This window comes from Phacochoerus africanus, chromosome 1 (genome assembly GCF_016906955.1).
Source record: "Phacochoerus africanus isolate WHEZ1 chromosome 1, ROS_Pafr_v1, whole genome shotgun sequence".
In the NCBI taxonomy this organism is placed as follows: domain Eukaryota; kingdom Metazoa; phylum Chordata; class Mammalia; order Artiodactyla; family Suidae; genus Phacochoerus; species Phacochoerus africanus.
In genome coordinates, this window is record NC_062544.1 from 225,608,583 (window position 1) to 225,629,633 (window position 21,051).

Sequence of the window (21,051 nt, forward strand, 5' to 3'; positions counted from 1 at the left end):
TTTTAAAATTGGATTGCTTAGGTTTTTTTGGCAGTATATTATATGAATTCTTTATATGTTTTAGATATTAATCCTTTATTAGATACATTATTTGCAAATAACTCCTCTCATTCAGTATGTTGCCTTTTCATTTTGTTATGTAAAATCTCTTTATTTTGATATACTCCTATTTGTTTGTTTTTGTTTTGTTTCCTTTGCCTATTGAGCATAATCCAAAAAAATATTTCTAAGACAAGTGTCAAAGAGCATACTGCCTATATTCTCTCCTAGGAGTCATATGGTTTCATGCCTTACATTTAAGGTTTTTTGTTTTTTGTTTTTTCTTCCCCTAAGGCTGCACCTGTGGCATATGCAAGTTCCTGGCTAGGGGCTGAATTGGAGCTACAGCTGCCAGCCTACACCACAGCCACCATGACACCATGTCCAAGCCATATCTGTGACCTACACCACAGCTCACAGCAATACCAGATCCTTAACCCACTGAGTGAGGCCAGGGATTGAACCTGCATCCTCATGAATACTAGTTGGGCTTGTTACCACTGAGCCACAATGGGAACTTCCACATCTAAGTCTTTAATCCATTTTGAGTTTATTTTTGTATATGGTGTAAGAAGTTGGTTCACTTCTATTCTTTTGCATATGTTTATTTAGTTTTCCAAACATCATTTTTTTAAAAGATTGCCTTTTCCAATTTTATATTCTTACTTTCTTAGTCATAGACTAATTGATCATATAAGGGTAGGTTTATTTCTGGGCTCTCTATTGTGTTCCATAGATCTGTGTGTATGTTTTTGTGCCAATAGCACACTGTTTTGATTACTATAGCTTTGTAGTATAATTTGAAATCAGTGAATTTTATAACTTAAGCTTTGTTCTTCTTTCTCAAGATTATTTTGACTATTCTAGATCTTTTGTAGTTCCATGCAAATTTTAGGATTATTTGTTCTAGTTTTGTAAAAAAGGCCACTTGAATTTGATGAGGATCACATTAGATCTGTATGTTGATTTGGATAACATGAATATTTTAACAATATTCATTATTCCAATATATGAACATGGTATATCTTTTCATATATTTTTGTCTTCTTCAATTTCTTTTATCCATGTCTTATACTTTTCAGAGTACAGGTCTTACACTTTCTTGGCAAAATTTATTCATAGGTTTTTCTTTTTTTTAATTAAATTGTGCATGAGATTGTTGTCCTAACTTCTTCTGATAGTTCACTATTAGTGTATAAAATACAACAGATCTTATATTTATTCTTTAAGACCGCATTAGCCTGATACTGGACAATGACACCACAAAAAATGAAAATTACAGGCCAAAACCCCTAATGAACATAAGTACAAAAATCCTCAACAAAACACTAGCAAACCAAATTCCACAGTGCATTAAAAGGATTATACATCATAATCAAGTGGGATGAATCCCAAGAATGCAAGGATGATTCCATATCCATAAGGCAGTCAGTGTGACACACCACTGTATAAGTTGAAGAATAAAAATCACATGATCATCTCAGATGCAGGAAAATGTTGTGACAACATCAAATATTCATTTATGATAACAATTCTCGGTGTTAGTACAGAGGGAACATATTTCAACATAATAAGGGCTGTGTATGACAAACCCATAGCTAATGTTATACTCAGTGGAGAAAAGCTGAAAGATTTTTCCCTAAGATCAAGAATAAGACATGGATACCTTCTCTTGCCACTTTTATTCAACATAGTATTGGAAGTCCTAGCCACAGCCATCAGGCAAGAAAAATACATAAAAGTCATTCAAGTTAGAAAGGAAAAAGTAAGCCCGTCACTATAGGCAGATGACATATTATATATAGAAAACTCTAGAGATTCCACCAAAAAAAAAATTTGAACTAATAAATGAATTCACTAAAGTTTCAGGGTACAAAATTAGCATTCAGTACATTCTTCTTGATGATGCCATGTCTTTGAGAAGCTAGGTCTTGGTAGTTGCTTTCATAGAAAGTAGATGTGGAAATCAATATAGAAATGTTTGAAAATCAATATAGTACAGGAAATAAGAATGGCAGTATCTAATTTGATTTCAAGGTTTGAGAAGTTGCTCCACAGTGCTCTACAATGCTCCACAAGCACAGCTGTTTCAATAGCAAGTAATTTAAGAATGGCTCTATAAGAATGGAATTAAGATAATATTTTCTTTTTAATTTATATTTATTACTTTTTATATGACCATTATGTTGCTGGGACATAAATACTTATTGAGTTGTTTAAAAAGTAAGCTACTCAATAAATGTTTCTGTTAGGTAATATTTTAGGCTAACTTTGCCTTTAAAACATTTTAGGCTAACTTTGCCTTTAAAACATTTATTCTATAGAAAATAAAGTCACAAAATAATGAAGGTTCCCATCAACTGAAAAATCATATGTCATTCTACAAATATTTTGATCCCATTTGATATTACATTCATTAATAATTATCTATGTTGGCACATATAGACTGAAAGCATTTTAATTCCTGTATATAGTACTGTGTATTATTCCATTTTGTGACCTAGCCACAATTTATCCTTTTCCTATTGATGCATGTTTGTTTCCTCTCTTCTCTTTCTTTCCCCTTCACTATACTCACCTTCACTATTCATTATGTCCTTGCTCCTTCCTTCCTTTCTTTTGTTCATTATTTTTCTTTTGTCTTTTTTTAGATTTCTATTATAGTCAGTGTTGTGCTGAACATCTTTATTAATAGCTCCTTGTGTGCATGTGAGAGGATATCTATATTTTAATGCTGAGTTTAGGGAATAAACATTTTTAACTTTACAAAGTAATGGAAAATTGCTCTCCAAAATGTTTCTGATTTCTGCTTTCACCATAACCTCTCCAACTCTAAGTATTGACAGGCTTTTAAGTTGTTGATAAAAGACAAGAGTAAAAAGGTATTTATGTGATACTTTAATTTTAGTTTTTAAAAGTAAAGTTTAATGTATCTTCATATTCTTATTGTCCAATCAGGTTTTATTTTCTCTAATTTTTTTCCTTTGTGCTCTCTCAGCAATTTTTAAACTATAATGCTATTTTTAATGATTTGTTGTAGCTTATTATATATCTGAATAGAAATGATTCACTGAGTAGGCATATATTTTCCCCTACTCTATTGCATGTCTTTTATCCATGTTTATAGTGTTTGGATTTTGTTTTGTACTGTTTTTTGTTTTTCACTTATATTGAGAGAACAATGGTTTTGCTAATTTAATATTGGAATATGGTATGTATCACTTAATATATTTTCTGGTATTGAACAGTTCTTACTTTCATGGGATAAATTCTCTGTAGTTATGTATGTATATGTATACATACACATGTGCATATTTACATTTATTTGGCTTACTCTTATTTTATTTAGAATTTTTGCACCTAAATTCTTAAGTGGGACCAGTGTATACATTTCCTTGTTCATACTCTCTATTCTTAGTATGTTTCACTCTCAATTATCAGTTATAGCATTACTCAATGTTTCTATTTCTTATTATATTGATTTCAGTATGTTACATTTTTCTAGGAAATTGACCATTTAATTTGATTTTGTAAATCAATTATCAGGTAGTTGTTTAGTATATGCTCTTAGTTTAATGTTTCTTCTATTGTTAGAGATAACATACCTTCATTTTTAAAGTTTCTAATTAATGTCTTTTTTCTTGATTAATAGTTAATAAATAATATTTTGATCAGTATAGACTTTATTATTACCAGATTGAATTTTTGAAATTTCTGTGGTTTAACCTAATAATTTTTATTTGTCTTTTTAAAGAACCAATTTTAGCTCTATTATGTATTTGTTCTATATGAATAATTTTTGTTCTAATCTTTATTATTCATTTCTTCATTTATTTGGCTTTATTCTGCTATTATTTTTTAACTCACTAAGATAGATCCTTAACTAATTAATTTTACAACTCTAATATCATATATATATATGCATTAAAGGCCATAAATTTTCCACTAAGTATCAGTTTAGCTACATCCCACAGATTTTGATATGTAATGTTTTCATTGTTGTTTAGTTTTAAATATTTAGTATTTCCATTATTATTTTTCTTTTGACTCATAGATTATTTATAACCATGATTTTTATTTTCCAAATGTATATGGGTCAGGCTTTCTTATTGTCTTAAGGTCTGATTTTATTGCGCTGTGTTTAGATAACATAACATGATTTGTATGATATGAATTCTTTGGTATTTCTTGAGTCTTCTTTTATGGATCAATAATTGTTGAATTTTATAAATACCATGCAATAGCTTGAAAAGAATATGTAGTTCTTAAGGGGCAAAGTTTCTACACATAAGTTAGTTCAAAATTATTAATTATATTGTTTAAATTTTCTTTATATTTACTAATTTTATTTTTTCTCGCCTCTTTTCTGCCTCATAATTTGCTCTTTTAGTTTATTCAGTGTTCTGCTAGAATTTCATGTTCTTAGAATGCCTGTCAATATTCTGTTAAAATATCTGCTTCTCCATATCTTTAGTCTCCTTTTCCATATCTTGCTTTTTCTTATAGCAGTAATATTACTGGATGTTATATTTTATATTCATATGTTTACCGTCTCCTTTAGAAAAACATAAACTAAAGATAGATACTATGTTTGCTCATTGCTATGTGTTCTTGGTATAAGATAGTATCTGTGTAAAAAAGGCATTCAATATATAATTGTCAAATGAATGAACAACAGAATAACTGTTTTTGATGCTATGGTGAGCTCATTTTCAGTTGAAGGAAGTTGTTTTCTCTGAGACTTCTGATGACTCTTACAGTGATTTAGCATTTCTTTCTATCCCATGACTTAAGATCTGCACACATAAGAGTCTAAGGAAATCTTGTTTTTGTGTTAATTTATAAACAGGATTGTCTGTCCCCAAACTATAGTATAAATGCTAATTTCTAAAGTGTCCGTGGAACATATCTGGGTTTCATATTCCTTCTATGTGTTTTGTTTTTTTTTTTTTACCACCCAAAACCCTAAGAAGAATTTAAGTTTTCTTATTGCTTCTTCATGCCAGTCTATAGTTTTTTTCTACTCCTAATCTTATGAGTGATGCATCCATTAATAAGCCTGTCTCAGATGCTGCTCCATTCCTTTCATTGGCTTTAGGTCTTGTCTGTTTTCCACACATTGTTGTTAATACTCTGCATATCATCCTTAATATGTGGGTAGATGTGTGTATGATACCCTAGAGTCCAGCAAGTCTTGATCTCTACTCTGGTCTCTGGCTTTGAGTAATCTTCTCTTTTCTGACACTGAAATATTTCCTTTTCTATTTTTCATTCTAATTTGGCTCAGTTTTTAGTTACCAAAATTATTCTAAGTACCTGTGCATTTGGAGTAAAAGAGAAATAAAATTATATCAATAGACTCTGCCATATGCTAAAATTATTAGCATTTCAGAATAGCCTGTACTTACTTCTAGTATATCCAATAGAATCCTTACATAAGTCTTTATTAAGGTTGTTTATAGTATGGTAGTGCCCTTATATAAGATACACAGTAAGATTATTAATGTGTCTAGAACTTGACATGGATCATATTCTCCTAATTCTTCAGTGGCTGTCATACTTCTGTGCTGTCATATCAGTAATCATATATGATTTTTTTCAGAGAAAATATCTTTTAAGTTGACAGTTAACATCATGCCGTGAGTGTGTGTGTGTGTATGTGTGTGTGTTTGTAATGAGAGGGAGAGAAAGAGAGGTTAAAGAGTTTAGGTGGAAAAAGATATTATTAGAATATTATGAAGAAACGGATCGTTTAGGAGAGGAGGGGAGATGGGGAGAACATGGGGAGTGGGTGAGATTGCATTGATAAGACAGCTTGTACCTAAACAAGACAAATCTTTGGCAAGGTTGGTTTAATTCTTTTCAGTGAGGCAGATGAACTGTATCGGGGCAAATAAATTATTCTAATTCCAATCTGCTTTTCCCTTCAACTCTTTGGACCTGATTTCTTTTTCACATGTAGCTAAACTGGTGCTTTTTGCTGATACCTGAGTGAAGTTGAGCGGTTTGCCCTTATACTCAATTTTTGGCACTTTATGATTTGTGCCATACTCATGTCTACAGGGGAAAATTGCTCCCTCTGAGTACAGAGTAAGTGACTGTAAGCTTGATTATGTGTGAAAGCTCCTATTCTATCATGTGATATTAACAGCAACCCAGTATTAGCAAACCTTGTTCTTTTGGAACTGCTTTTCTTCAATATTCTCTATATGTAGCAGGGTCATAGGTAATAAAGGTATTCAAGTCTCACAAGTGATATGTGAACACTTCATCCTCTTTTGCAAATATTGCAATATTTTGTGATTCTCCTTCATATCAAAAAAGAGAAAGAATCCAATTATTTCTTTAATGAATCAGATACTTTATGGAGCTTTTGAAAATGTTATTTTTCAGATAGATTCAACAATCTTACTCTATTGTGTAATTTATTGGTAAGCTTTCCACATTCATCTTACCTTGGAAGGTCAAGCATTTTATGACCTCAAAAAGCCTGATCCTTGTTTTGTATAGACAATTACCTAAATGTTCCCATTATTTAGAATGGGTATTTCAACCATCTCAAGGTTTACTTTTACTAGAATTCTCAAGTGTTTTCATTTATTGAATACTGAATCCAGTTGAAGCAGCCTTTATAATACTAAAATCTTATATTTTTTTATTTTGAAATTTGTAGTTGTATGACATGCTGATGTAACTTAATGGTAAACTTTAAATTTAGACATTACAGCTTTAGAATTTGTGCAAAAGCCTATTTGAAGCTTAAAAAATATTTTGACACCTTAGGTTCTAGAGATTTATGTAGCCAGAGCAGATAAAGCAGGATTGTATGTCAGAAAGGTAGAGTACAATTTATTGGTTATCACAAATAGAAGGGCTGATAATGTAATGAAAACTGATTGGTGGTAGAATTTATTATAGCAACTATAATACAGAGAATAGAATGTGAGAATGTTATAATTAATAAGTAATGCATCTCATGACATTGTGGATCAATATACTATCATTTAGAATTTTTACCAAGATTTATTTAATTATGTAGCTATTTTGGTGTTAGAAGATAATTTTGAGAAGCATCAGTTGAGTTTAAAGTACTTTTTGAGGTGATAATAAACCAGAATCAGGTAAAGGAGTATTTAGTACTTTGAATATATGAAGATAGTTTCTAATTTGGAAATTTATAAGACCTACAAGATTTTGAGGAAGAAACAATTCTTATAATGAATGTAATGAAAAAGTAGCTTAAAATTGCTTGACAATATCTTCAATAAAATACTGGAAGAGAAATCCATAAGCATCTTGAAGACAGAAGAATCATGAGCAATGAACAAGATGAGTTTATTAAAAACAAGTCATGTCTGACAAAATTAATAGTTGTTTAAAATAGAATTGCAGAATTAGCATGGATAAAAGGTATGCATTTTTAACTTCAACTAAGTAATTGTAGCTTTTCAAAAATATTTTTTTAAATTAGGATACAAATAATCTAATAGATTGAATATTAATGGAAAGATAAGGAATCTACTTAAGGTCAAAATGTAGTGCCAGAATATCCCCAAATTGGGATTAGTTGGCTGTGACAAAGGCGACCTGAGGAGTCTGAGTCCCTCATAATCTCCACTGACTCCCCCAGATGCTCATACAATTCATGTAAAAGCAACATGCATGTCACATAGTGACTGCTAATATAAATCCTCCTAATGCCCCTTATATTCATATTTTGTTGCTGTGTTTGCCCTAAATAGAAATTCCACAGGATTTATTGATGGATTTATATCAAGGGTCAACAGATCTGTCTTACCCTCTGTTTTGTTTTGTTTTATTGAGATATAATTGACATAAAATGTTATATTAGTTTCAAGGGTATAACAATTTTTCGATATAGGTATATATTGCAAAATTATCATCATAAGTTTAATTAATGCCCATCGCCCCACATAATAATAATCGATTTTCTTGTGATGATTACTTTTAAGATATATACTATTGGCAACTTTCAAATATACTATACAGTACTATTAACTATGTAGTCAATATGATGTACATTACATCCCTAGGACTTATTTATTTTAAAACTGGAAGTTTGTCAATATCTGATGTACAGCAAAGTGACTCAGTTACACATATACATACATTCTTTTTCTCACATTACCCTCCATCATGTTCCATCACATGCGATTAGATATAGTTCACTGTACTGTGCAGCAGGATCTCATTGCTTATCCACTCCAACTGCAAAAGTTTGCATCTACCAACCCCCAACTCCCAGTCTATCCCACTCATTCCCCCCCCCCACCTTGGCCACCACAAGTCTGTTCTCTGTGTCCCTGAGTTTGTAAATCAAGTACAATAAAAAAATTTAAATAAATGGAGATAAAAAATAAAATAAAAAATGGAAAAAAAACCCTGGAAATTTGTACTCTTTGACTTTTACCATTTTCCCTACCACTACTCCCCACCTCTGGCAACAACCAATTTCTTTTCTACATCTATGAATACATTTTTTTTTTTAGATTCCATAATATCCCATTAGATATAAGTGATATCTAAGTGAGATCATATGATACTTGCCTTTGACTTGTTTCACTTAGTAAAATGCCCTCAAGGTCCATTCCTGTTGTCACAAATGGCAAGATTTCCTTTTTTGAAAATAGCTGAATAATGTTCAATTTTATATATAAACCAGTTTCTAAAAATTCCATTCATCCATAGATGAGTACTCATGTTGTTTCCAACTCTTGTCTATTGTAAATAATGCTGCAATGAACATGGGAGTGCCAGTATCTTTCTTAGTATTTTCATTTCCTTTAGATAAATAACCAGAAATGGAATTGCTGGATCATATGGTAGCTCTATTTTTAATTTTCTGAGAAACCTTCATCTGTTTCCATAGTGGCCACACTAATTTACCTCTTTAGCAACAGTGCACAAAAAGTCCCTTTTCTCCAAGGCTTGTTATTTCTTTCCTTTTTGAAAACAGCCATTTTAACAATTGTGATATGATATTTCATTGTGGTTTTGTTGTGTTTGTTTGTTTACTTGTTTGTTATGGTGAGGGCCAAGTAAGGAGAACAGGCACCTCATGCTCAAAAGACCTGAACTCTGCTAGTTTTCAGGGAAGCGTTTTTAAAGACAACATTTGGGATGATACAGCAGAGTTTGTGACTTTCTTCTGGTTAGTTGGTGGTGAAGTAACAGAGTGGTGTTCCAGGTCTCAATCATCAACCTTCTGGTTCTAACCAGTCTAGAGTTCTTAACATGATGTCACCGTCCTCCACCTGGGTGGGGGCCTTAGTTCCTTCTGGTCTTTGAGAGTCTCCCAGAAAGGCAGAAAGCAATTGCAGCTCACCCTGGGGTCATAGATATTGGTGAGTAGCCGTTCCTAGAAGCTTCCCCTACCATGTAGACACTGGTGCTGACAGGGTAACACTGGGGAATGTCAGTGTAGTTTTGATTTACATTTTCCTGATGCTACCACTCTCTATTTTTATAAATAAAGCTTTATTGAAATACAAGCATCCTTGTTTAGGGTATTACCTTTGGCTTCATTTGTGTCACCATGGCAGACTTGAGTAGTTAAGACAAACCATATGGTCTACAAATCTTAAAATAAATTTATCATTTGGCCTTTTACAGAAAGTTTGCTGAACCCTGGTTTAAATGAATTTTTTTAACCTTAGAAGCATTAGAATTGTTGTCAAGTCTGGACATAGGTAGACTATTTGTACATTATATAAAGGAGGGAGTGAATTTGTACATGATACTACACTTAGGGTTTAGTCTTACCTTGAATCTTCCATGTTTCATGGGCACTGACCTATCTGTTACAACAATAAAGGTCCAGAATAAAATATGTGACAGTGTCACTGCCCTCAGTTTCATTTAACTGTTCTTGATATGATAAAAGTTGATGATGATATATATTGATAAGTTTATTGGGGGAATGTGAAGGGAACTGTGGCTAAGAGAGACGATGTTGTTAAATTTCCAAGACATTTTAGGTCTCATTCTGTAATGATCTATTTTTCAATCTATTTTTTTCAAAAATGTAATTAAATTTATTTTGGACATTTCTCCCAATGTACTTATATTGGGAGCAGAGCATTCCTTAGGCTGGAATTCAACTAAAAACAAAATTCACCTTGTACATGGTAGGTGCTTGATAAATACTTATGGCTTGAATATTAACTTCACAATTCCCTTTTTTGTATTTGTTTATTCATTCTTCAGATATTTGAGTGCTTACTATGTGCCAGGCATAATGGGCAAGAGCAAGTGATTTGGCAGTGAATAGCCTGTAGCAAAGCCAATAGGGTCCCTATTGTGGGGAGATGGACAATGAATAAGTTTATTTTAAAAAATGATTTCAGATAGGGATAACCTATGGAAAAAAAGAAAATTGGATAGTGGAATAAAAGAGTGACTTGGGTCAAAAAGGGTGGGTAGTGGGATAAAGAGTAATGAGGTGCCATTTGAGCTGAGACTGAACGATGAGGAGAAGCCACCATGAAATGACCTGGGGAAGAGCCTTTAGAAGAACAACTTCAAAAGCCCCAAACAGCTGAGACCTGAAAAAGGAATAGAAAGAAGACCAGAATTAAGTGATGCTTGTCAAGGACAAATTCCCTGCCACTTTAACTGTTAGGCAAACATGGGACACTGATCTACCATGGTTGTTTTACAAGAGATTCTTACATTCATGCACCCAGCCCTCAACTAAGACACTGATGGAGCTCCACCATGTGTTGTGCCATCATGGTGATGTGAACACAGTTACAAAAGATAGTATCTAGTATTTTGTCACCTCATACCATACAGAAGAGACAAAGAACTATGTGCTATATAATAGTGTAAAAAAATGTGCTGTGGTGGTTGAAGGGAGAGAATTTTAAAATAAACTTGAGGATTCTTAAAAAAAAAAAAGAGAGAGAAAACAGTGTCTGGATCAAGTAAAACAGTTTGTGTGTTTATGTGTGTTGTGTTAATTTAGGATCTACTATGTTTTGTGTCTGTGGGAGAGTGTTAATAGAAACAAGGTAATCCTCTGTATGTTTTGTTAGGTATCTAAAGAATCAACATATTTTCTAAACAGAACTGTAGGGTTTTGAACAAAAATGGAAGTGATTGAATTAATTATATGTGAATTACTCTTTGTTGAATACAAGAGAGGGTCATAAATAGGTGTCTGCATAGGAGTAAGAGAAGAAATAGAAGGGAGAAAGAATTGAGATAGAGTTTTGGAGAAATTGAAGGCATTTGGTTCTTTGGCTCCAAGATCGTGTAGATTTCAGTTACATGAACACTCTTAGACACATTTTAGGCCCAAATAAACATTTGCTGAATCACTGTATATTGGTTTAAAATTTTATCTGATTGGATCAGAGGGTACGGTTTCTTCATTATTTGGAAGAAAGGATGTATAATGGAACCAGATTATGGAAGACTTGAAAACCAAGCACAAAGGATTTGATATTTTAAGCGATTGGGAATCATTATAGGAAATGAGATAAAAACTAGATGATTTCTAAATATTTGTTTTATTATCATTGTATATAAGATGATTTAAAGGCAGAAAGAGCCAAGGATGATGTTTTATTCCAGGCATACTTTCTATTTTAACCAGGCTCTCATTCTTAGAAAATGGTTTGGCTACATTGCAATTTCTTCTTAAAAGCCCCTGGGTCTAGTAAAGAAAAGCTGTCTCAGTTACCAAGGTTCTTTCTTGTTATATAGTCTTGCATCTGTATTTGTGTTTGCCTTATTCTGTACCTTCTTTCCTATATATCTGATCTTAACCATTTTTCATGACTCTGAACATTCTACCTTATTTTGCCCTTTTATATTTGCTTCTCACTGGTATCTGCTTGATTGTGTTTACATGTAGGGTGTAATTCAATAAAAATGAAATGTGATAACTTTATAGTTGAAAACTTTCTTGTACAAACTTTAATAATGGGATTGATTTCTTTCCTTTCTCCCTCACTCCTTTCCCTCTTCCTTCCTTCCTTCCTTCCCTCCCTCCCCCTTCCTTCCTTCTTTCCACCCTCCTTCCCTCCCTTCTTTCTTTCTTCCTTCCTTCCTTCCTTTCTTTTTCTTTCTTCCTTCCTTTCTTTCTTTCTTTCTTTCTTTCTTTCTTTCTTTCTTTCTTTCTTTCTTTCTTTCTTTCTTTCTTTCTTTCTTTCTTTCTTTCTTTCTTTCATCTTCCTTTCTCTCTTTCTTCCTTTCTGTCTTTATTTCCTTCCTTCTGTCCTTCTTTCCTTCTTTCTTTCTGACTTTACTCTTCATGGGACTACTCAAAATTTAAAGGTTGGTACATTAAAAGCAACTCCTGAGAGATAAATCCATTGCTATCTCTGGAAACACTCAATTGTCAGTGAGAAAGATAAGCCAAGAAGAATTTCATGTTGTGACAAGTTTGGCCACTGAAGCTACTTGCCTGCCCTCACTAAATATACATTTTACTTTAATATTTCCATTTCATAGAAACTGTTTCAGACTAGAATGTAAAATCATATAATCTGATTTGTTCCTCTTGATAGACAAATTAAGAATATAGACAGTTTTACCTTTGGGAACTGTTATTATGATAATGTGGCCATTTTAACTTGTTACCGTGGTTGGCCTTAGAATGTGTAATCATTCAATTTTGTATCTCATCAGAACTATTTCCAAAATCGAAATGAAGGGTCAGCTTTTATTGTAGGGTTCCGCATTTACTGAGATAATGGTGTCATATTTTTCTTCTTAGTATTTGACTCTGGGAAATTTGACAATGGCATATAACTGCCACAAAAGTGTGCCAGTTTTGTCAGCAACTTAATAACAACTCCCCAAATGGATATGTCTTGGCAAAACACTGTGACCGTTTCTTGCTTGGTAGTAAAGAGATGGACTGTGTTAAATGTAAAACCAAACAAGAAAACCCATCAACTCATGAAGGATTGAAACTGAAAATGTGGTATGGTTTGTAGGAGTACAGACACTGCAGGATGGGTATGAATCCTGGTTTGCCACTCTGTAGAGAGGTGATCTTTCTTGGCAAATTATTTAATCTCTTTGTGCCTCAGTTTATACATCAGTAATATAGGAATAATAATAGCCCCTATCTAGGTAGCTACCTCCTACAGTTGTTTATTTTACAAAAGTAAATATGCATTTAAGTACTTAGAACAAAAGCTGAATATAGGGAATGCTTATGTTTTTTGCTGTTATCTGATAATTTTTAGAAGTAAAGGTGAAAACTAGGCAGCTTTCTCTCTGATGTTGCCTTCTCTAAGAGTTACAAAATTATAAACAAATCATTGCCCCTTCTAGAATGTGGAATGATTTGAAAACAGCACTATTTTTTTTTTTTTAAAGCTCAAAGCACTGGTAGTGCACTTATCCTAAAAGGAGACACTATTTAACCTTTAACCAAGATAAAATTAATCTGAATTGTTTTTACACTCTTCTTTTTGAAGCAAAGAGACAAATAATAATATAATAATTCATTATTAGGAGTGTCCTCAAAAAGCAACTTTAAACATCCTTATGTCGTGGTGTCACTGGGTAGACAATAATAGCCTATGACTACATATTTAGAATTCTATAAAATTAGAAGACAAGTGGTCTTTACCTGGGTTCTTGGATTCCTGGAAATTTAAATTCTAAATTTTGTGAACATGTATACTTTTCTAGAGTAAGAGATTCTTGATTTTTATCATCTCAGAGGATCTTATGATCCCACAAAAGATGCCATCCGAGGAAGTACAAATTTTTTGTCTTCAATGAAGATGAAAGTATAATATCTTATTTACTGAGGCAGAAAAGTCTAATAGTATACCTTAGGTTTTTCGTTAAAAGGATCAAAATAAAAATTTTATTCTCCCCAGTGAACCCTTAGCTAGCCAGAATATTTAATTAACCAGCATTCCAGATAATCGATGTTTACTTGTGTCAAGCAGCAATCATTCTTAGCTGAGCTGGTATTTTGTCCAGATAAAATAGTGATTTTTTTGTCTACTACTCATTCTTTCTTCTTGTTCTAGTTTTAGAATCATTAACATTTGTCATAGTTTCATAATTTTATGTTTCTTGTGATATGCTTAGAAGTAAGAGCATTATATAAATGCTTGCTCCAAAACCATTATTATGTCAATCTCATTAATATGATTTAATACAGAATATTTCTACTCATTTTGTCCAAATATATTGTGGAATAAATTACCTGAAAGAGTACATGGAGAAGGTGGAAGAAAGGGAATTTTACTGACCTCTGAAATCTTAAAACTGTATTATATTTCTTATGAACTTATGCAGATGTTTAAATTCACATTTACATGGTGTTTTTAATAAAATGGCTTAATAGAATATTTTAAAATAATTGTTTTATGGATCCTTAGAAAGGGTACACATTCCAAGCTCAAAAACTTTAAAGTTTTTAATTGAAGGAGATTAAGTAAATAATTCAGAAATGCATTCTGTTTACCTGTTAATAATTAAGCAGGTTAGACTGTGTACTTTTTATAGTCATGGAGTTTTAATTTATTTATTTGTTGGTGTGTTGGTTTTTAAGAATTTATTTAAGGCATTCTGCTATTGGGAAATAAAAATAGAGGAGAGCTGCACATAATGAAAGAAAGTGCTTAGGTTACTTTTAAAGAGACAAGTGAGGAAAGAAAAGAAATTGATTGGATTTTAGGGTTAAAAGCAGTTTTAGTAGGTAATCTTTCTGAACTCTTCCCTTCTGTTTGGAAGGGAAACCAAACTACCTAACAGCAAGTATAACTGAGGCAAGTGAATAGTTTTTTGTTGTTACCCTAGAACTTTATTTTAATGGAATGTGATTTTATTTTAGATGGCTCTAGTATGGGGTTTAACCAGGACACTTTATGGCTTCTTGGAGAAGGCTACCATTTAGCACCTGATTTTCTCTGGTGATTTAAAAACTCTGGTAATACTCAAAGCCAGAATGAATACATCCACCTTAAGGAAGCACCATTGTGGATGGACTAGAACTACATTAGCCTTTTCTAGTCTTAGAATATACCTTGTCCTCTTAACCATGTACAGATTCTTCCTTTCAGATGTTCTTTAAGGATTATAAATTAGTTTTCACTGGCATTTCTGAGAGCAACCAAAGTTTGTATTTAAATTTTTATTTAATGATGAAGACTTATTTTCTGTAATTATTGATAGAGGAAAACTTTATTCAGTTTCTATTCATTTTGTCCTAACATGTCATTTGCTTACTTTGAATTTTTTTTATTTTTATTTTTATTTTTTTTTTATTTTTTACTTTGAATTTTTGCTTATTTGAAATTATACTTCTCCTTCCTCTAGAACTGATGCTTCATTTGTCCTCATGGCGAATTTTATTTGTCTCTTTGTAGTGGTCCTTTCACTAAAATTGATAACATGTTTTATTTGTTTTCTTTATAATTGTATGCTTATTGTATAAATATAACTCCAAACTTCTTAAATTTTCTACATTCTAGGTTATGCCTTCCTTTGAAAATTTGATCAAAGATGTGAACATTTAAAATTTGACTTCTAGGACTCTAGTAGATACCATTATGGGTGCTTGGTGTTTTGTTTTCGTCTTTAATGAATCTGTTTTTCTTTCCTTTCACTTTCTTTTTTTGCTTTTTTGTTCTCTTTCTTCCCTCCCTCACTTCCTCTTCTTTCTTTCCTTATTTCTTTTTTTTTAAATCTATGCAGCTAGCAAAGATGGCCTTCACCAAAAATAAAACAGAGAGAAATTTTCAAATGGTTTTAAGATTCAGAAAAATCTAACAGTGTATTATTTAATTTTCTTCTGCAAGATGGACTAGGCATTTGTTTTAGTGCTTTTTATGTTTATGAAAAGTAATTTGTATTTATTATAGAATATTTAGAAGGAAATTGCAGAAGAAAAATAGCTACCATATCTTAATATCTGAGATAAATACTAGGATTCATTTAGTACATAGGTGCTTGCATGCTTTTTTAATCATACTTGTTTTTTCTAATACATATGCAAACCCACAAACATATAGATCTATAATATGTGTGCATATGACCAAGCATTTGCATAGTCTGTATACATTATGTATATACTAATTATTAAAAATTGCTATCTTGTATTATTACCATTTTGCAACCTCCTTTTTAAGCTTAATGGTATATTGTAAATTTTACTTGCCATATTTAATAGAGGCTTATCATTATATCATATATAATTTATTTAACCACTTCATTATTATGAAATATTTAGGTTATTTTAATTTGTATTTCTTTTGTTGCATTTACAGATTAATATTTTTCATATGTATCTTAATTTGTATTTCTTCTATTGTGAATTGCCTGTTCATTTGAAAAAAAAAGATAGTTGTTTTCTTTCTTTCTTTCCAAGACTATTGACCTTATGTATAACATACACATTACAAATGTTTATTTTTATTTGTTCTCGGCCTCTTAATTTTATTCAAGATATTTTGGACTTATAAAAATTTTTAATTTCGGGTAATAAAATTCACAAGTCTTTGTGCTTGTGTTTATACTATTACTCATGTATTTCAAAAGGCCTTCTTACCTTAGAGTTAAGAAAATTATATATATATCCATATATATATATATATGTTTTTTTAAAGCTCTTTGACTATTTTACTTATTCATATATATCAATCTGATTTTTATTTTGGTGCATGGCAATACATAGGGAACAAAAATTTATTTTTGTCTTTTAATTAGTCAACTATCTCAACACTATGGAAATGCTGCCTGTAATATTTACCCCATTCTGGAGTCCCTATAGTCTGCTCTACAGATTGTCTCTTTCAATGACAATTATCACAGTGTCACTTATATTTCAATCTTTGGTGAAAACTAACATTGTTCTCTACTCCTTTGCTGCAGAGCCAAAACCTAACATTTGTTAATGTTTTGGTTGTAGTCTCCTATTTTATTTTATTATTTTTTTAAAAATTTAACTAGCTTTAAATCATCAGAACTAATAAAAATAATTTTAGTTCATTTCAGTTCAACAAAGATTTATTGAATGTTTACAGTATACCAGAACCTGTGCTTAAATTAGGAACACATGAATGAATCAGATACCTGTATAATAGACTACTTGCACTGGAAACATGTCTTAATCTGATGGAGGCAAACAGAGCATATAAATGGTCAAGGCAATGACCTAGTATTAATAACTTAATTTTTTTTCTGATTTTTATTTTAAATCTATGACTTATTGGTTCTAGCCATTTTATATATTTTCCCCTTTTTCTTTCTTTGTAATTCATAAATGATTATTAAGTATAATTGATTTAACAGAATTAAATTGACATAAGCATATGAAATATGGTAACTTTTCATATTCATATGGTCTCCTTATTTTTTTTCTAGTTAATGAACTGATAATTGTCTTCCTATTTTCAATTCTTTAAATGTTTATTGAATTCTTGCTAGGTACTATTTCAGAAGCTGTAGGGAAAGAAAAATGGATCTCTTTAACAAATTTATGATCTAGTGAGGGAATTCACCATTTCTAAAAAGAACAGCAACATAATAAAATAATAGTTATTGAGAGTACTGTTTGCTATGTGCACGCCATAGTACTAAGAAAGGTAGTATGTATCTCCTTCAAGCCTTATAATAGCCCATCTTGCCCCAGATATTTTTTCACTCTTTCCTTTACTTCAAGGATTTTGTTATTATCACCTTTTCTTTTTTTCTTTTTTTTTTTTGTCTTTTTGTCTTTTCTAGGTCCGCTCCCACAGCATATGGAGATTCCCAAGCTAGGGATCTAATAGGAGCTGTAGCCACCAGCCTACGCCAGAGCCATAGCAACACGGGATCCGAGCCTTGTCTGCAACCTACACCACAGCTCACAGCAATGCCAGATCCTTAACCCACTGAGCAAGGCCAGGGATGGAGCCCGAAACCTCATGGTTTCTAGTCAGATTCGTTAACCACTGCGCCACACAGGGAACTCCTATCACCTTCCCTGAGAAGCTTCCCTGTCCAGACCTATCTAAAAATATCAGTCCATGTAACTCTCCATGCTATATTACCTTCTTTTGTTTGTCCTCATAGTGTTAATTATAGTACATTATTAGTTTAACAGTTTGTTTGCTTACTGTTTATCCCTCCTTCTAGAATGAATATTGAGTGAAACAGTATTAAAAATGGTTGTAGAAGTTTGCAGTTGCAAGAGGTCAAAGTTTAATACATAACATTTAATTTCTTTAAGCTTAAGTTGTTTCATGTATAAATAGATAGAGAATTAGTGCTTGTTTCATAGTTTGGTCAAGGTGTTGACTCTTTCATTCAATAAATATTCACTGATTTCCTACTATGTGGCAGACAGTATTCATGGAAATGGGGGCTACAATGAAAGAGACAAAACCTGATCTCATGGCACTTCCATTCTAGTAGGGAAAGCAAACAGTAAATAAATAAAAATTACTTTTAGAACATATTATATATGGCCAAATAAATTTCTTCCGAAGTGTCCTTCCCCACGTCATTCCCATAATCTGAACATATTTTTTCTCTTCCTAGTTATCTTCTATTCCATGATTAATGGTTATTATCTCACTTCTGACAGATTCTTTTGTGTTTGTTTTTCTAGGGCCACAGCATATGGAGGTTCCCAGGCTAGGGGTCAAATCGGAGCTGTAGTCGCTGGCCTACACCAGAGCCACAGCAACATAGGATCTGAGCCGTGTCTGTGACCTACACCACAGCTCACAGCAACACGGGATCCTTAACCCACTGAACAAGGCCTGAATCGAACCTGCATCCTCATGGATGCTAGTCAGGTTCATTAACCGCTAAGCCATGACCAGGAACTCCCAACTTCTAGCAGATTCTAATTTTCAGGGCTTCTTCCAAAGTTTGGTGTTGCAGAATAAGTGTGGTATTACCCAGGTACCCTGACTATAGCAGAACTATTACCTTCCTTTTCTGGATCCCATTTATCTATTATAGCATAACCTCAGGTTGCTAGTATAGTTTGTTGTTTGATCCTTTGTTTTCCTTTTGTTTCTGCATCTTAAAATCCAATTAATCAAAATCCTAGACTTTCTTAATTTTAATAGAACTTTTACCATAAATGTACTGGTTTACAGGACTGGCTTATGTTTATGTACACATTTCTGTTAGAAAAACTGCTTTTGAGAATTTAAATGGCTGAATCTCTTTGGAGATTATTAATAAATATGACATCAAGGTCCTCAATGAGATTTCATAGCAAATTTAGATTACTTTCCAAAAACATACAATATGAAACTTAATTTTTAATAGAATTGTTTCTAGTTCAATCTTTTTTATATTTTAACTCACCAATTTGGCTTTTAAGGCACTTCAGCATCCTGCCTGATTTACTGTTCCCAGTCCTAGTTTTGATTCTATACTATCAAATGCATTTGGATGAAAAATAATTTGAAAGTTACTTATCCATTTGTTTGAAATCCCTGCCTCCAAATCTGATCAGGACCCTCTTATTAACCTTGTTTGCTAAGACAGGAAAAATAAAGCTGTGTTCTAATATTAGTGCACTAGGCACTGAAGACCAGTTGAAGCTCTACTGAACAGGTTACCTACTCTTCTCTCTGTTTATTTGCACCCATTTACTTTTTATTCTCTTTGGATTATCTTTTTTATGAAAATCTCTCCATCTTCACTCATATTTGGGGGACAGGGCCTGTATTTTATCATTGTCTACTTCCTAACTCACCAAAGTATTATACATAGTAGATCTTTATAAAATCTCTGGTAATTAAGAATAAACAATTAAATCGGCTAAAGACTATTTGAGAGTAGTTTTTTAAATTAAAAAAATATACAAATGTAAAAAATTTATGTCTTTAAATTAAGAAAGCTTATAATAATACTACAATAAATACTCTGTTGTCCATGTAAGCCCTGTACACACAGTGGTTTAGATTGTAAATTTTTGTGATAATTTACTGAGTACTTGTTCTTTACATAGACAAATCAATGTGTTAGCCTTTATTTTAAAAATTATGGCTGTTAGTTGGCATACACAAACTCAGGCTACCTATTCCTCATGACTAGTCATATTATGGAAATATAAATTATTTCCTTGGCAGATTCCTAATTTTAAGTATTTCTCTTTTACAGTCACACAAAAAGAAGTGTTAAGGATTGCCCTTTGAGACACTGAAGGCTAAAGGTAACATCCAATGATATTTTCTTCAATGGGTTTTTATCTTCTGGAAAAGTTTCATAATGTTAAAGACCTCAGGTTTACTGGCTTATGCCTTTTTTTTTCCCTTTAGCACATTAACTACATTATTCTATGCCTACCTAAATAATAATCAGAAATTATAAGTTAAAAAAAAGAACCCTTTTTTTTATCTCCGGATATGTCAAGCTAAGTGGGTGTTGCTGTACCCCTTCGTCCTTCTATTTGGAAATGTATTATGGCCCATCCCCTGTTTTTTTTAAATCAATTTAGAACTCTTTTTATTTTATTCCTTACCCATTTCTTAAATAAACACCTTGGCTCAAAGCCAAAAAGTCAGTACCTTTTCCTCTTCATGAAGATCTTTACACTAACTATACCAAATAAAAAAAGCATTTGGGGTTGGGAGGGACAGCAAAACTGTGCAGATGAGATTTTGTGGCTACTCATAGTTAGAAATCCAGAATCTCAGACAAGAAATTTACAATAGACTTGTATGGTTGCTTTGCTCGTAGGGATTGAAGAAGGTTTCTGAGACAAGAGGGGGCTGTAATTACTTTGCTTCTTACATGCATGGTTAGATCTTCCAGCGAGAATAACATGGTAGGGTAATTTATTATAGAAGAGAAAATCACAGATAACATTGGAGGGGGATGGGGTGGTGTGATCCAACCATCAGTTTTGTGAATATATACACTTAAGCATGTGTGATAGCTTGTTTTTAATTTCTTTACACCAGTGCACACCTCAAACATTCGGTTTAGCAGTGGGATATGCAAATTGCTCCAAGTGCAGCAGCAGTACTTTCACCTGAATGTCAAAACTGTCAAAGAGCTTTAAAT

The 21,051-nt window shown here is 32.3% G+C and overlaps 1 protein-coding gene across 7 annotated transcripts in view; it reads left to right on the plus strand.

Moving 5' to 3' along the window:
* ZBTB20 (zinc finger and BTB domain containing 20) overlaps nucleotides 1-21,051 on the plus strand; it is a 799,736-nt gene that overhangs the window by 171,156 nt on the left and 607,529 nt on the right. For all 7 annotated transcript variants that reach the window (XM_047791839.1, XM_047791859.1, XM_047791849.1 and 4 more), the window contains one exon: nucleotides 20,146-20,197. The gene's annotated coding sequence lies outside the window, so the exon portion shown is untranslated. The remainder of the gene's footprint in view (nucleotides 1-20,145; nucleotides 20,198-21,051) is intronic.